Here is an 18270-nt window from a genome sequence, read left to right as displayed (position 1 = left end):
TAATATGGGTTAGTTGTTGTCTGATGATTGTCATTCTTTCTTGAAGAAGACCAAGACATCAGGGAGGTGGTGCCAGGACAAGAACTTGAATTGGATTTGGGTGAAGGGGGAGCTGTGCTAGGTCACCAGTCGCACTTTCTCCTTCGGAGTCATCTGGGTCCAGTGGCCAGATATGAATCAGGATGACTGGAGATGAGCCCTGGAGGTAAGGCAATCAGGGTTAAGTGACTTGTCCAAGGTCACATAGCTAGTAAGGGTTAGAGGCTGGATTTGAACTCAGATCCTCTTGATTTCAGGACCAGTGCTCTAACCATTGTACCACTTAGCTGCCACTGACTGTGTGATAATAGACAAATCCCTCAGCCTTCCTGGGCCTCAATTATCTTGTATATAAAATGAGAACATTAACCTATAAACTCTTTACCATCATTTAATCATGTGGCCCTTCTGGTCTAAAAGACTTGAACTACAGCTCTTCGTAGTCCTTCAGCCCTGCTCCTGAATGTTAAGGACTTTGTGACTGAGCAGTAGAAATCCTACTGGTCCTGCCCTGACTTCTCATTATAAATGATGGTTTACTAAGTTACCAGGTGCCAGAGTAAGAAGTTGGTGATGGAAATCCACTTTCCCAGTGATCTGGAATTGGAGTGGGGTGGGGGGAGAGACTATTGAGGAAACTGAGTCTCAGGAATGACTTGCCCTGGGTCACAGACTTAGTTAAACTATAGAGGTGGAATTCAAATGTAGGTCCAGGAACTCCAGTCAATTATTCTCCAATAATACCACACCTTTCCCAGATCTTTTTTTTTCCCCTGGGACTATCTAAAGGAATCTCTCCCTTTCTGTATTCTTTGCATCTATTTTCTTTTTTTTAATTTTTAAAATTTTTATTTAAGGCAATGGCGTTAAGAGTGACTTGCCCAAGGTCACACAGCTAGGCAATTCAAGGACCTCCTACCTAGATGCCCCCCTGCACTACCTAGCTGCCCCCCGCATCTATTTTCTATTGATATTGAAATATTGTGGCAATAGTTCAACCTTTTTTGGTTTACAGATGTGACAACTGAAGCACCTAGAATTGAATTACCCAAAGTCATCTGGCTATTAAGTGACAAGGTTAGATTATGAATTTAGATCCAGGACCAGCTTTTTTCCACTATGCACTGATGCTGCATCCATTAAATAAGTCTGACTTCTGAGCCCAGTCACTGCTCCAGGAATCATTCCACTTCTCTTGACCTCAGTTTCCTCAGCTGCCAAATGGGGACATAAATATTTTTCCTCCCTAGATCTATCTCATTGGATAGTTTTGGGGGGGGGGCAGGTTGGGATCACTATAGAAATGTAAGTTATTATCCTTATTACTCATCATCCCCAGACATTCCCAGTGACTCCCTCCCTCTTTGGTTTTGTTCAGTCTGTTCCTTCCTGCGGGGATGCCTTTTCCCCCAGCCCTTGGCTTTGAAAATCCAGGCCAGCCATTCTTCAAAGGTCAGTCCCAATAATAACAAATGGCATTTATCTCACAGAGGCAGGGTGGTGTGGTGGGTGGAGGACCAGCCCTGGATTCCGGAAGACCTGAGTTTGGAGGTCTGCCTCTCTGAGACCTTGGGCAAAGGACTGTCACTGCCCCAGGCAGCTCTCTAAACTACAGAATTTTGGTAGAGGGAGTTCCCCACTTAGATGAATGAGAGTTTATTATTATGTAAACTTTTAATATAATCCCTAAAGATTTGAATGCTTGAGAGAATGAAATGACCTGCTCAGGGTCACACATCTAGTTGTTCTGGAAGAAGACTATGACATCAGGGAGGTGATGCTGTGACAAACATGTGAATTGTGTTTGAGTGAGAGGGGGCTGTGCTAAGTCATCAGCCTCACTCCTCTAGAACCATCTGGGTCCAGTGGCAGGACAGGGATCATCAGGATGACTGGAGATGACAATCAGGATGAAGTGACTTTACCCAAGGTAACACAGCTAGTAAGTGTCTGAGGCTGGATTTGAACTCAGGTCCCTCTGACTCCAGGGCTGGTGCTCCATCCAGCGTGCCTCCCAGCTGTCCACTAGTAAGAGTCAGTTGGAAGGATCCACAGGGTTTTCTGACCCTAACCATCAACAACAACATCAGCATCTGCTGTTCACCATAGCAGTATCTGTGACATCATCCCCTCCATGAATTCTTCTGGGACTGAGCTCCCCTTCCTCTGAACTGTTCTTGACCCTTTATATGCCTCCTGGGACATTGGTTCAAGTCTGGAATAGAAGGTTTCCTACCTGTGTGATCCTAGACAAAGGAATTCTTTTTCATTAATAGGTCAGACAAAATGGTAGCTGAGGTTCCTTCCACCTCTCAGTTCCTCTGATTCTGTGATGCAGCACCCTCTTCATGGGCCTTTCCTAATGCCTCCTCATCCTGGTATTCCTGGGTACAGTGCCCCCATTGCTTCCCCCACATTCCAGTAAAATGTAAGCTCTAGGAGGTCAGGAATTTTTTTCACTTTTGGCTTTCTATATTTCTATTTCTATATAATATTATATATATATTTCTATATTTCTATTATGTATTGCCTACACACGGTAGGTACTGGATAAATGCTTGTTATTGAAAACATGAGAGAATCATTAAATTTAGAATGAGAGAGACACCCACATCCAGAGAGACAGAGACACAGATGGAGAACACCTCCCTGGGGCATCGGGAATTCTTCTCTAAATTCCCATGAGAGTCATGAGGCTGAAATGTGTCTTTGCTGCCCAGGTGAGAGAATGAGGGGGTAGAATATTCAAGAACTTTTCATATGGCGGAAGCTACACACATACAACGCACAAAAACATACTCTGTCGCTTTAGGGGTCTTTATCTGTCATTCTGTCTCTGCCAGTCTCTCTCTCGACACGTAACCAGCAAGAGAGTATTGGAGGGGCAGCTAGGTGGCACAGTGGATAGAGCACCGGCCCTGGAGTCAGGAATACCTGAGTTCAATTCCAGCCTCAGACACTTAATGATTGCCTAGCTGTGTGGCCTTGGGCAAGCCACTTAACCCTACTGCCTTGTCAAAACTAAAAAAAAAAAAAAAGGGTTGGAGAACAGTTTGCTTTTCCACATCTCACACATTGCTGGGAGAATCTCCTTGAAACTCTAGGAGAAGGAGCATAGGGTGGCAGGCAGCCTTTGGTGGTGGAAAGGATGCTAGCTACGTGGATCACCACCCCTGGGACCTGGGGCAAGGTACAGTCCCCCTCTGGCCTCAGAGATGAAGTGGGGGAGATGAGACCACCCCATCTAAGGCCTCTTCCTTCTAACTTGAAATCTGTTTACTGCTCTTGGGATGTTAAGTAAAAGCCCTAAGTGGGATTTCTATTTAGAAAAGATATAGAGATAACATGTTAATGTGATAATGTATAGAGGGCTTTGTAAGCCTTATAGTTTTGTATATGCTATATACATAATATATTTACAAACAGGTTATAGAGAGACTATAAGGCTTACAGAGTTATCTGTGAGTGTGTATAGAATAATTAGAACACATTAAATTAATTATAAATCCCTTAGATTTGTAAAGAATCCATGTACTAACATACACATGTAAATCTACATCTGTGTTATATATGTGTAATAGACATTCAAGCATGAACACACATATGTTAAGCTTTAACAGCTTTGAACACCTTGTATGTGTGTGCATGCATGTTTTTATTTATGTGTTTGTTCTCTCTGGAGATCAGTCTCACATTCTGTAAAATGAGTTTAACTCTCCTCTCTCCCCTCTCCCTCTTCTCCTCCCCCCCTCCCCATCTTACAGGGTGGCTAAGTCATGCCTATAGAAGAGAAATGACTCTCCTTCAAGAGAGGAAAGAGGGCTGGACTTGGTCAGGAAGCAGTGAGTTCAAGTCTGGCCTCTGAGAGTGGGTGAGTCTTAGCCTCATTTTCCCCATCTGTAAAATGGGGTTGAAGTTCCCATCTCTCAGAGGTATTGTGATGCTCAAATGAAATGTCGATTGTGATGGGTTTTTCCAAACCTTAAAGTGTCATTTATTGTTATTGCTATGATTTTAGTCCCTTTGGCCCCTAGGTAGGGCCTTAGATTCCAAATTTCCAATTCTTTCTACTCTCCTGGGCTGCCTTTTTCTCCCCACCCTTCCTTTGGGGAGGAAAAAAAGGGTAAGTACTTTCTATTATTAATTTTGTACCTGCTTTTTCCTCTCTCCACAATAAAAATCTCCATTCCAAGTCACTTGGGGATGTCCCAGAAAGGGTGCAGTTTGCTCACCGTTCATTGTTTAGACCATTTTTCCTAAAGGTCCCAGGCTTCCTCTTCAATTCTGTTGCCTCCCTGAGTCTCTGCAGCTGCTGGGGCAGTCCTGGAGGAGGAGCAGGGATCTCCCCACTCTGAGACTGGGGGAAGGGGCTTCTGACCAGCCTTGGCCTCACTCCTCTAGGCCCATGGCTTCTATCCAGATGGAGCTCTGGACAGAAGACATGGAAGGGAGTTTGAAAGTCTGTACTCAAATTCCTTCTCTGCTGTGAATTCTGATGTGACTTGTTTCCTCTTTGGAAAAATAGAAATACTACTAGTTGTTCCTACCTATCTCCTAGGAATCTTGTGATGATAATGTCAGTAACTGAGAATAGGCTCTGGGCAGTGTGGTATAGTGAACAGAAAACTAGCTTCAGAGCCCAGAAGATCTGGATTCCAGCCTAGACCCTGATATGGACTAGTTGTATGATTGGGTAGGTCAGTTCATGTCTCAGTGCCCCAAGAAATTAACCCTAGAAGGTAAAAATCAGGTGGGGAATCTGCTTTCATTCCAGGAGTCTCCTAGCATATTTTTGAGATTACCTGTGTGACTTTGGGCAAGACCTCAATTTTTCTTGAGCCTCAGTTTTATTTATCTATAAAATGAGGGGGAATAACTTAGATTTAGAGATCCAAGGAACCTTCTGCTCTTGATATAGGATCTTATGCAATCACAGGACTGGTCAAAGATATATACATGAGCATATAAAAGTCATCTTTATCTGTAGTTTGTCATCTCTTTCATCCACTCATCCATTTATCTAGCTATCTACCATCCATCCATCCATCCATCCATCCATCCATCCATCCATCCACCTACCTGTCTACCTACCTATCTCTCTCTCTCTCTCTTATTCTCTCTCTATCCATCCATCCATCTGTCCATTCATCTGTCCATCTGTTCATCTATCCATCCACCTAATCTATCTGTCTGTCTATCTATCTTCCTATCTGTCTATCATCTATCTAACTCTGTATCTCTAAATTAAGGTTTATAATTTTCTATGTGTTTGCACTATATGCATATAAACTTTTAACTTTAATAACTGAAAACTGCCATGAGACTTTGGGGACATCTTGTCTATCTGCTTGTATCTGACTTTAATAATAAAAGTTGACATTTATGGAGTGCCTGCTATGTGCCAGACACTATGATAAGCTCTTTACAAATATTGTTTCATTTGATCCTCACAACAACTCTACAAGGGAAGTGCTGTTAACTACATTTCTATTTGAGGGAACTGAGGCAAACAGAATAAGTGACTTGTCCAGGGTCATACATCTAAGAAATATGGATTTGACCTCAGACCTTCCTGACTCCTTGCCCTACCTTGCTGCTTTACCTGGTACAAACTACTTTATACCCATTTTTTCATTTGATCTTCAGAACCTCTGCTTCCCACCCTAGTTGGGCAATACTAGTAATACTAGTGCTTTTTCTGCCTCATTTATATAGCATTCTAAGGTTTGCAAAGCACTGTACACATTATCTCATTTGAGTCCCACAAACCTTAATTCTGACCCCCTATTCTTATAATCCCTATTTTACTAAGGAAACAACTGAGGTCCAGAGAGATTAAGAATGTACTCAGGGCTACCCTGCTTCTTGAGATTAAAACCTACCTCATAGGGTGATAAATTAAGAGGGATCTTCCAGGCCATCTAACTTAAACCCTTCTTTTTTCATGTTGTGAGTATTTTTTCAAGTCACATTCTACCAGACAGAAGCTGGCTACAATCTTCCCCTTTGGGTCCTAGGGGTAGCCCTGAGGTGTTGGGGTATATTTTCTCTATCAACTCAAAGTCCTTTTCTGAGTGATTAGTACCCCAGTTCCACTGAACAAATCAATATCAGCTTTTAGATGGGGATCACTTTATTTGGAAGACTTGGACAAACTAAAATACAAACATTTTGTCCCAACATTTCAGGGGACACTCTCCCCTGAATCACCTTGGTCCCTGGGGATGGTGAACCTAGACTGAACTTCAGTGTCTTGCATAGCAAAAATCACCAAAATCTCATCTCCATACTGTTGAGCAGTAGCTGGACAGGGTCGGGAAAGACCCTCCTCACAGACATTAGTGTTGGGTTGCTTGCAAAAGCTAGCTTGGGTGTAATTTCCAACCTCCTGGACTCCAGGTTGTAATGTTTCTCCTGACCTCTTAAAAATCACAAGGTCGGGGCAGCTAGGTGGTGCAGTGGATAGAGCACTGGCCCTGGAGTCAGGAGTACCTGAGTTCAAATCCAGCCTCAGACACTTAATAATTACCTTGTGGCCTTGTGCAAGCGACTTAACCCCATTTGCCTTGCAAACATCTAAAAAAAAATCACAAGGTCATGGCCTCCAGACGAATCTCCTTTACCTAAAATGAAAACAGATGTTGAAGAAAAGACCCATGGTCCAAACTCATGAGTCACATGTCAGCTTTGGAGGGGCACGAGGCTTCTATAAATGGAGGTCTTCAGTCATCAGGATTATTGAGTCCATAGTCCAAAATGTTTAGTTTTTGAGTGTCTGGAAGAGTCGGGGACCTGGAAGGACAAATCTAGGTTAAAAAATCTGGGTAAAAGTGCCTTCATGATCATTTCTAGGGGCTTCCACTCCTTGGGGTATCCCTCTTCCTTCTTGATGCACCAGCAGGTATGAATTGGTTCTCTGAAGGGGGGACTAGCAAGGCTCCAGGCCAAGGGGGCTGTTTAATTGCTAAATGGTTCATTTAGCAAAGACAACTTGGATCTGAAGAGCCTGCTGCTACTTGTCCTGCTCTCTGGGGGTTCACTTACTGAAAAGCCACAGCAGCTTAAGTTGTATCTGTCATCTTTCCATTTCTAGGAGATATGAAAAGAGAAAATGGAGAGCTTTGGGGAGGGGGTTCAGGAGTGAAGAGAAGAACAGTGCTCATCAGAATTCCTAGAAATATAGAATATCAGTGCTGGAAGAGATCTTTGAACATAGAATGTTAAAATAATAGAATATAGAATTTCAGACCCTAGAATCTAGAACATAGGATATGTTCTAGGATATGGAGAACAAATGTTAGAGCTGGGGGTGAACCATAGAACATAGAATGTGAGAGACAGAAGGACCCTAAGAATAGGCAATATAGATTGGAGATAAGAGATCAGAAAACATGGAATGTCAGAACTGGAAGAGACTTTTGAGCTTATGATATTAGAAAATAGAATGGTTTGGTCGGATGGTTCTTGTCTTTCAATATTGAAGAAGACCAAAATTACATCACTATGTTGGAGACAAATGACAGTGTGTCTGACTGTGGCTGATCAGCCCAATACAAGCTTGGAATGCTCTACCACAGGTTGGACATAAATAGTCCATGGAAACCCCTGGGGTGGGTACTCTAAACTTATGTATGTCACATTTCCTTTGAACTGTTTCCCCATAGAGCGCAGCCCCCTCACTGATGAGGACAAGCCATGCTGGGTGATCCTGTGCCAGTGTCTCCCTTGCTGTATCATCAGTTCTAAAGTTCTTCAATGAGACCTTCAGGGTGTCCCAGAATCACTTCTTCTGACCCCCTTGGGAGCACTTGCCCTGTGTAAGTTCTCCATAAAGTAGTGGTTTTGGCAATCGTATGTCTGGCATTCAAACAATATGTCCATCCCATTGTAGTTCCTCTCTCTATAGTAATGTTAGGATGCTTGGCAGCTTAGCTGAAAAAGGACCTCAGTGTCTGATATCTTCTCCTACCAGGAGATCTTCAGAACCTTCCTAAGACAATTTAAATGGAAGTGATTCAGTTTCCTGACATGGCGCAGGTAGACTGTCCAGGTTTCACAGCACTGAGGTCAACACAACAACTCTGTAGACTTTCAGTTTGGTGTTGGTCTAATACCTCTTCTCTCCCACACTTTAATTTGGAGCCTCCCAAATAATGAGCTAGCTCTGGCAATGTGAGTGTCAACCTCATTGTCAATGTGGACCTGCTTGGAAAGGACACTGCCAAGGTAAGTGAATTTATCTACACTATTCAAAACTTTTCATTTGCTAAAATTGATGGTTCCATACATGGATGGTGTGGTGCCAGCTGATGGAGCACCTGGGTTTTTGTGTTCACTGTTAGACCACAATGAGCACCAGCAGCAGAATCGATCCATCCTTTGCTGCTCCTCAGCTTCAGCAGCTGCACTGAGGTACAGTCATCTGCAAACAGAAGACCATGCACCAACACTCCTTCCACTTTGATCTTGGCTTGTAGCCTTTCCAAGTTGAACAATTTTCCCATCAGTGTGGTGACTGACCTTGAGGCCATACTCATCCTCAGTGAAGGCGTTTGATAACATGGCTGAAAACATCGTGCTAAAAAGCATGGGAGCAAGGACACAGCCTTGTTCCACTCCATTGGTGACTGAGAAATCTTGAGAAAATAGAATATAGAAGATCCTTAGAACATAGAATAATAATTGATTATTAAACCTGGAAGAGAACTTAGAACATGGAACGTTTGAATTAGAAGACATCTTCAAGCATTCAGTGTTAGAAAATAGAACATAGAATGTCAGAGACAGCAAATAGAATATAAAGAGGTCAGAAGGTCTTTAAAAGGCAGAATATTGATTGTAAACCTGGAAGAGACTTTAGAATATAGAATGTTAGAATGTTAGAATTGGAAGCAGTTGTCCTGCAGCAAATGCTTTAACAACCAACTCATACATATAAATATAGATATAGTTTATCAACATTATGAATATTTTCTCCATTTCTCAAGTCTAGACAATTAACAAAACAATAAATCAAACCCTGATGTAAAGCCAATGTAGATTTGCAAGGAGGAGATGTTTACACTGAAAACTTCACAATTGGGGGAAGGTAAGTGGTGCAGTGGATAGAGCACTGGTCCTGGAGTCAGGAGGACCTGAGTTCAAATGTGGATTTAGACTCTTACCTAGTTGTGTGATCTTGGGCAAGTCACTTAACCCCATTGCTTTGCAAAAAAAAAAGGAGAAAATTTCACAATTGTCTGTTGAGAGGTAGCAGGAGTGAGCTCTAGTATTTTCTTGATAAGAAGGTACTAGAACTCAGAATGTCAGAAATGGAAAGAACCTTAACATAGGGAATATTAAACTATGGAATTCCAGAACACAAAATGTTAGAACTTAAGGTTCAACTAGTCTAGCCTACTATTTTTGATATGTGGTCAAAGACAGAAAAAGAATCCATAAACTAGGTGAACCATGGAAAAAGACCATCAGCTGGGAAAATAGGACTAGCATTTATGAAGGGGTGTAAAGAGCACCTCACTCTGTCATTTGTTAACTTTGTGATCTCTGAAGATACTTTGTGCTTGTGATCCTCTGTTTTCTCATCTTGCAACTTAGGGGATTTTGTTGTTCTGATCTGTCTTGCCACTCACTAGACCCAGATGATTCAGGCATAGCCTTGTCTCACTTAAATCCAATTCACTTGCATGTCATGGCATCATCTTCCTGATGTCACGGTCCTCTTCAAGAATGAAGGATAAACCACAAACTTAGGGGAGAGGAATCAGGTGAGCTGGGGGTGGCCTTCTCCCACCAAGATTCTAGAATTGGTTCATCCATTAGTCTGGAGCAAGGGAGGGGCTCCCATTTTCCTCTAATTTGTCTGGCTCATTTTCTGGTTGAAGAAACTAAGGTGATTTACCCTAGGTGACCCAGGTGTGAAGTGGCACCACAAATTTGACTCCAAATTAATTTCTGTTTTTACCATGTCATAAGAGACAGCCTTTTGGAAAACAAGCTGGTGTTGCTTCCAAAAAATTGTGATAATGGCACTCACCATGAAGGCTTGTCCCAGCAGGTCACTAAGTTGATTTCTATCCTTCCCCCCATCCTATCCTTTACCTCCCCCTGAAAGTCACCTGGGGAGAGGGCTGCTGACATCAGAGCAAGTTGGGGCATGAATATTCAAGGGGAGGGGGAACTGTTTCCCATTTCACAGCTGGGTGCTTGGGTGTCACAGTCAAGATTTAGGGCAGAAAAGTTCCAGAGACAGTTCAAGCTCCTAAGAGCCAAGCAAGAACTGAAGGGGGACAGGAACTAGGGATTTTAGCCTCACCTAGCCTTCACCCCACCCAATCTAAAAGCATTAAATAAGGTATACCCCTCTCTGTCTTTACTCCCTCCTTCCCTCCCCAACTCATTGACCATTAGAGAGATAGTGATGGATAAATGCTCACAGTGTAACTGGAAGAGCTTGGCATTGAGGGAAACAACCCAGTTCAAGTGTTTAATAATGATTTTGGACAAGTTCTTCAGTTTCCTGGATCTCAGTTTCCTCACCTGTAAAATGAAGAGTTTAGACGTGATTAACCTTCAGGTTCTGTTCAATTCTAAACCTATGAACTTGTGACAAAAGAGACCTCAGACCAGGGAATCCCAGAGCTGTAAAACACTTTAGAACGGGGATGTCAGAGCTGGGAGGGGTCTTAGAGGATGTCAGTTGGGAGGAGCCTTAGAACAGGGGATGTTAGAGCTGGGAGGGGTCTTAGAACAGGGGATGTCAGAGCTGGGAGGGGTCTTAGAACAGGGGGATGTCAGAGCTAGGGAGGAGAGGCATGCAATAATGTAGGATGTTCGATCTGGAAGTCTATCTAGGCTAATCCTTTCATTTTACTCCCTGGTTAGCAGCAGAGTCAGGATTTGAATTTGACTCCTCTGGTTCTAAATACATTTATTGCCTTTTAGAGATGGAGAGAATGGTGGGGGGTCCTCATTCCTTGGGACTGCTCCTAGGGGCTGGGTTACTTAATAGATTGAAGGAGAAGGAGGTAATTGACAGAAGGGAGGCACATTGGTCAGACCTCAGTGTCAGAATGGAATTAATGAGAAGAATGATTCTAATAATATCATCTAAGACATCTAATACTAATTACCTAATACTCATCTAATACTCATTACCTTCTCTGATCCATGGATCTACTCACTGAGGTGACTAGTTTCCCCCTCATTTTACAGGTAAGGAAGCTGCCTCAAAGGTAGAGGCAGGATTCCAACCTGAATGACCAGATTCTGGATCCCCTGCTCTGTTTTGGCTTCCACAGACTGTTTGTAGGATGTCCAGGGCATCCATTGCTCTTTTGTCTAAGGTGTTCACCCCACCAAAATCTTGATGCAACATCATCTGACCTGGTCACTCTCCTCTCTAAAGTCTTCCATGGTGAATACTCTGCCTCTAAGACAAACATAAATCCAGTTATATTTTAGATTTGTAAATTGGATCTCTAGAATCTGGTCGAATCAGATTGAGCTGGTCCATCCTTTATAGAAGGACAAAGTCTTCCTTTCTGCTCTTTAGAAACCTCTGCTTCCTTCAGAGCTCAGCTCTGGGGCCACATCTGCAGAGCCTCCTCTTCTCCCTGGATCATTTCAAAGTTCCTTATCTGGTACCTGCTGGATCCCGTTTAAGGGAATATGAATTCTTAGCAGGTAGAGGGTATTTTAGTTTTTTTTGCATTTGTATCTCAGGGTTTGCTCATAGTAGGGTCTTTGATCATAGACCTAAAATAAGAAGAGACCTGAGAGGCCACTAGGGCAAATTCCTCATTTTACAGATGAAGGAAACTGAGGCCATGAGACCTCACACAGGTAGTATCAAAGGTGGGATTTGAACTCATGTTCTCTTACTCTACAAGCATTATCCTAGGCTGTCTCCTATATGAAACTGTGAGTGTTGAGTTGAGTTGAATCATGGGAGCACTTGTGTTGTAGAGGGTGGTGTTGGCTGCTCAAGGGGAAGGCATTAGCATTAAGGTCAGTAAAGACTCTAGCTGGTGTGAGTGTCATAAGAAAGAGACTAGAAACTCATGTATGCTATTTCCTAGCTGCTGCCTCAGCTTCCTCAACTGCAAAATGGGTATAATAGTGTGTAAAGGGCTTAGCAGGCTGCCTGGCACCTGGTATCCAACTTCCTCAGTTTGGAGAGGACTCTAAGAAATGGGAAGTGACTTACCCACAGTCACATTGCTTGTTATCATCCCCACTGTCTTATTTCCTCCTTTTAGAGGGGAAGGCAAGGACTTGAGACCTTGAGACAGGACTCGGCTCACCCAAGGTTGCACAAAACTCTTTTAAGATAAGATTTAAGGCCAAAAGGCACCTTTGAGGTCATCCCTCCTAAGTCTCTCGAATGTAAAAACAAGCAAACTGTCCAAATGGGGAGAAGCAAAGTTGCTCCTTGAACCCAGGTGTTCTAAGCCCCAGTCTCTGATGTTCTCCCCATTGTACTATGGTGTCAGTTATCTTTGCGAGCTCCTGTTTCCCAATGCCCCAGCTCTGCAGGACAGTCTCTGGCCTTCGCCTCTGTGATGTCACTTCGTCTCTGGCTTCCTCCCCGTTGCCCTCGTCCACTAACAGAGGAGCCAGGGAACCAGTCCATTGACATTGCTGAGTTGATTCCTAGATAGGAAGACCTGGCATAGGGCAGGCAAGGAGCACTGGTTTGGTCAATTCGAGCAGGGGGAAGATGGGATCCCCACGCCTTGAGAAACACAGAAACCTGTTTTCCTTCCTAAAGCAAGGCAGGCAAGGAGCCAAGGCAGAGAAAGTGAACAAACTTGTTCAGAGCCTCACTCACAATTAGAATAGGAGTGAGGGTGGGTAGGGAGGGGCCCCTGTCTCTTGGAAAAGACACATTAGGACTAATTTCCATAGTTCCCAGACAGAGGGCATTGGCTGCCACTGTGGCTTAGGAAATCTCCATGCTAGAAGAGGCCGTAGCAAGTTGTCTAGTTCCGGGACTTGGTCTTCCATTTTGCCCAGTGGTTAACATCTTCTGTTTGAATACTTTCCCTGATGGGGAGCTCCCTTCCTATGAGACAGTCTCTATCAAGGTGATCCTTCTTCACAATTCCCATTCATTTAAGCATTTTGTGAGATTCATTCTACCCAGATAACCAAGTATATGTCAACATGAAGCCAATACAAAGTCATTCTTGGGCTAGGTGATCTGGAAAGTTTCCAGGGAGGAAATGACCCCCAAGTTGAACTTCAGAAGGGTTCCAGGAGTCTAAGGGGAGAAAGGCATCCCAGACCCCAGACCAGTCCATACTAGGGCTTAGATATGTTGGGGATATCCTACTGGCTACTTGAACTTGAGTGCCCAAGAGACAGTGATGGGAAATTAGCCTTGGAAGATCATAAAGAGGTTTGAAAATTTCTGATAGAGAGATTTGCCCAGGAACAATTGGGAGCCATGGAAGTTTTCTGAGAAAGGGAATAAGGTGGCTAGAAGCCTGACAAGTAGAGGCAGGTGGTTGGAGACCTGCATGGGCACTTAGAAATGGGTGAGGCCTTCAGTGTGTGACCCACTGGTGGTCATCTTTAGCAGGGTTACTAAGCCCTACTATATAAACTGTTATGTTCAACGTGTTCTTTGAATGTGAATGACCACTGTAAGGCTGCTTGGGGTTGTTGTCCCAAGGGGTTGTTGCCTTGAAGCTTTCAGAAACTGAAAGTCAACTCATCTTGCCCAGTCCCCTTATTTCACAGGTGAAGATGCTGAAGGGAAGTGACTTGTTCAGGATGGAACAGATATCTGAACTCTTGCTTCCTGAACCAGTGATTTCTTTACCTCCTTCTTTATACTACTTTTCAGCTGAGTGGCCCTGGATCTAGCCCCTGGACCTGGAGTCAGGGAGACCTGAATTCAAATCTGTTCCTCAGACATGTGACCCTGGACAAGTCACTTCATCTCTGTCTGTATTAGTTTGCTCAGCTGTAAAATGGAGATAAAGGCAGTTAGATGGCACAGTAGATAGATTACTGGGTCTGGAATTAGGAAGACTCATCTTCCTGAATCTGAATTTGGCCTCAGACTGTTCCTAGCTGTGTGACCCTGGACAAGTCACTTCACTCCCTTTGCTTCAGTTTCTTCATCTATAAAATGAACTGGAGAAGGAAATGGCAAATCACTCCAGTCTCTCTGGCAAGAAAACCTCAAATGGGTTGGACGTGACTGAAAAATAACTGAATAACAACAAAACATGGATGACAAAAGCATCTACCTCCCAAGATAGTTTCGGAAATCCAATGAGATCATATTTGTAAAGCCTAGCGCATGGTTGATGGTTGATCAATGCTGTTTCCTCATTTTTCCTCTATAAATGCTAAGCATCATCATTATAACCATTCTAATTATTATCATTTCCCATGTGGGAGCTATTTGAGACTGATGACTATTTTGCTTGTGATTTTGTGTTCCTGGGATTGAACCATGGTGTCTACCTCAGTTTAAGAGGTAGTAGCTTAATATGGAGCTGAATTATAGACTTGACCTGAGAACCCTGGATGGTTCAGGGGTCCCGGGCTGGGAAGCTGGCTCTGCCATTCCTTTGAGCAGGACACTTTATATCTCTAAGCCTCAGTTTCTCCATTTGTGAAGAGAAAGAGTTGAACTAGGGGACCATAAAGATCTTCTTTGGCTCTGAGATTCTGTAGTCTTTGCTCTAACTATTCCTATGTTGGGGATCCCTAGATCAGTCAGTCTGGGGGAGCTGATGGACCTTTTCAGAATCATACTTGTTAATTTGCATTTCAACTTGTAGGAAATGCCTAATTTCAGTTCAAGATGTAATTGAAGCTCCCAGAACCCCTAATGTCTATCCAAGGAGTCTGTGGAAGCCAGGGGAAGCATCCCAGCTCTAAGATTTCTTCTAGATTTTCTCTATGGTGATCTGAAATCCCTGCTAGCTCTGACCTGGACTCACCAACTCTGGGGTCTTGTAACACTGACCCCTCCCATGGCTTCAGCTGCCTCTCTCTGGCCAGAGTCATTCTTGTCAGTCAGGTAGGAAACTGCTCTCCATTCACCTTCACCTCTGACAGTGTTTCATCCATATAAGGCCTTTCCTGGAAGTCTTTTCTGTTTGTGTAAATAATGCCACAGTGTTTGTACCTTCCAGTAACGGGGTGGTTCCCAGTTAATTTGAAGCCTGAATGGAAGTGGGTGTGGGAGCTGTACAGGCCAGGCATTTTGCAAGAGGCTGCAATATCTCTGTGGATGGGAGCACATCTCTCCTCTGACACATGAGACCAAAGACATTGCCAGGACTTGATGTCCATGTGGCCCATTTGAGTTCTTAGTGTGGAGATAAAATAAAAATCAAGAATAGCTATCCTTTTTTGAAATTTTTTCCAATTAAATGTAAAGATAATTTTCAACATTCATTTCTTGTAAGGTTTGAGTTCCATAGTTTTCTTCCTCCTTTCCTTCTCTCTCCTCTCCTTGCCAGTGAGTGATGTCATAGGTCATATACATGTCCAAATATGTTAAACATGTTTCCATATTAGTCATGTTGTGGAAGAAGAATTAGATCAAAGGGGAAAAAATACATGAAGGAAAGAATATAAAGCAAAATTTAAAAAGTGAACACAGTCTGCTTTGGTCTCTATTCAGACTCTATAGTTCTTTCTCTGGATGTGGATGGCATTTTCCATCACAAGTCTTTTTAGAATTGTCTCGAGATCATCGTATTGCTGAGAAGAACTGAGTCCTTCATAGCTGATCATAAGGTGTTGCTGTTACTGTGGACAGTGTTCTTCTGGTTCTGCTCCCTTCACTCAGCCTCTGTTCACTAAGTCTTTCTAGGCTTTTTTGAAGTCTGGTCACTTTTTATTTCTTTTTTTTTTTTCTCCTGATCATTCATATACCATAATGATGCAGGGAAACTTGGGCATGGGAGTGCTGAGATCAGTTGGAGACAAACTTTGTAAATATTTAGTTTGCATTGTAAAGGGAATCTTCTTTCATCATCTAATTTAGACCACTCCTGAGGGCCTGACCTTCAATCTGATTTGGATTGCATTGTATTCTGGTTGGGCCACCTGGGAGCACAGGCCCTGGAAGACCACCCAAAAGAGACCCCCCCCCCCCAAAAAGGCAAAATCTCCAATGAGGGACTTGGGTCACTCCCAGATGGGAGTCTTCCCATGGACTCTGGGAGAGAATTTAAGGAGATTGAGTAAGGGGCCTGTCCTCTTTTACCTTCCAGCCTCCTGCTGAACCCTGGCTAGCTGATCTGGCCAATTCAATCAGCAATCCACATCTTCTCTTTAAACTCTTTTTAACTTTTCTAATATTTTCTTAATATGCTGTATCTTCCTTTAATAAATCTCTATTTTCTTTCCAAAACCTGCATTCCTGAGTCTGATTGTGATTCATCCCGGGACAGAATCGAACCCAAGAAACAAATCAGCGGCAACAATAACTTGCTCAGTTCTTCCCCAATTGATGGGCGTCCCCTCAGGTTTCAAGTCTTGAGCCATCCTTTCAATATCCAAACTAGACAGGGTCATAGTGTTGGGGAGATGGATACCTGAGAAGGTTTAGAAAGAGGAAATACAAAGCATTTGGGTGTTCAGTATATACGCAGGCATGCCCAGAATTCCAGTGTACAGAATAATAAAGAGATGAAAAGGACTTTAAAATTGGGAATGTCAGAGCTGGGAGGGGTCTTAGAACAGGGGATGTCAGAGTTGGGAGGGGTCTTAGAACAGGGGATGTCAGAGTTGGGAGGGGTCTTAGAACAGGGATGTCAGAGCTGGGAGGGGCCTGGTTAGGAAAGGTGATTGCCCAAAGCCAGTGGATAAGTTCTTGGCAGACCTAAAACATGTCCCCAGTGTATGGTGGAGTCCCTGTACCCCCAGGGACTAGTTGGGAGAAGCTTCATGGACTCTTGGGGTGGGAGGGGGCTCAGAGACCCCCCCCCCCCCCCAATGAGCATCCAGCTTCCATCTGAAGACCTCCTGTGAGGTCTGGCTCTAAGTGGTTTCCCAGGAGCAGCTCTGGCCCATACTGACTTCCATTGTGGTTGAGAACAGTAAACAAAGTGATTCAACTTTGAGGAATCCCAGCGGCAAATGGGATTCCAGGATAAAAACGAAACTGAAATGGAGGAAATGTTCTGACTGCGCCTCCTGGAAGCCGGGCCGGGCTTTTGATCCATTATGAGACAGGAAAGCAAGACGTGAGGGAGAGGACCAATGTCGTCCTGCACATCTGTGTCCAAGGGTTCAGAGGAGTTCCCAAGCATCAACAAACAAGCCTAGAGCACCCTGGAGCATTCCAGTGGGAGGGACCTTAGGAGGAAGACTGTAGAATGTTAGCAGAGCATGAAGGTGAGCCTGAAAGACCTCTTCTCGTCCAGACTGGGACTCTCGTGGAGTCAGGAAGAACCGAGTTCAAATCTAGCCTCAGATATGGGTGACTGGGTAACTCTGGGCACGTCACTTAACCTCTCTTTGCCTCAATTTCCTCATCTGTAAAATGGGCATAATAATAACACTTATGGGGCGGCTAGGTGGCGCAGTGAATAGACACTTAATAACTACCTAGCCGTGTGGCCTTGGGCAAGCCACTTAACCCCATTGCCTTGCAAAATCTAAATAATAATAATAATAATAATAATAACACTTATCTCCCAGAGTTGTGAAGATCAGATGAAAAAATATTTGTTAAATGCTTTCATAATGTCTGATACAAAGTAGGAGCTATGTAAATGTGAATTATCATCATCAGCATCATTATTATAGGGAATAAGCATAACAGGCAGGATTTTAACTTATGCTTTCATCTTCAGAATCAGAATTCTTACTACTATAGAATACGAGAAGTATAAGGGACCTTAGAACATAGAAGGTAAGGAATGGGTCATCTATTCACAGTTACCTATTCCAATCCCTTTATTTTACATGTCAGCTCAGAGAGTGGAATCAGCTCACTCAAGATCTCTCAGATCCTAAGTTCCATTAGGATAGGGACTGTTTTACTTTGTCTTTGTATTCTAGCCTCTAGCACCTGCGCTAGGTAGCTACAGTACCCAGTAGGTGTTTAATTAATGCTTGTTGAATTACGCTGAATAGAGGCAGGGCTGAAACTAGAACCTCTAACTTCTAAATTATTGTTTCTTCCATTAAACTACACTGTCACTCTGTGATTGTTATGATTTTTGAAGTAAATTGTTTGAGATTGTAGTG

General features: G+C 43.3%; 1 long non-coding RNA gene across 8 annotated transcripts in view; it reads left to right on the top strand.

Annotated features, from left to right (window-relative positions):
* The window catches only part of LOC141512407 (uncharacterized), a 38575-nt gene extending 21833 nt beyond the window's left edge, over positions 1 to 16742 (top strand). For 4 of the 8 annotated variants that reach the window (XR_012475480.1, XR_012475481.1, XR_012475485.1 and 1 more), the window contains 3 exons: positions 47 to 205; positions 1418 to 1491; positions 3804 to 16742. This is a non-coding gene — a long non-coding RNA (uncharacterized LOC141512407). The remainder of the gene's footprint in view (positions 1 to 46; positions 206 to 1417; positions 1492 to 3803) is intronic. The other 4 variants (XR_012475482.1, XR_012475483.1, XR_012475484.1 and 1 more) reach the window with 4 other exon arrangements.
* The last annotated feature ends 1528 nt before the right edge of the window (positions 16743 to 18270 follow it).

This window comes from Macrotis lagotis, chromosome 2 (assembly GCF_037893015.1).
Source record: "Macrotis lagotis isolate mMagLag1 chromosome 2, bilby.v1.9.chrom.fasta, whole genome shotgun sequence".
Taxonomy (NCBI): Eukaryota; Metazoa; Chordata; class Mammalia; order Peramelemorphia; family Peramelidae; genus Macrotis; species Macrotis lagotis.
This window is presented reverse-complemented; position numbering and strand designations above follow the sequence as displayed.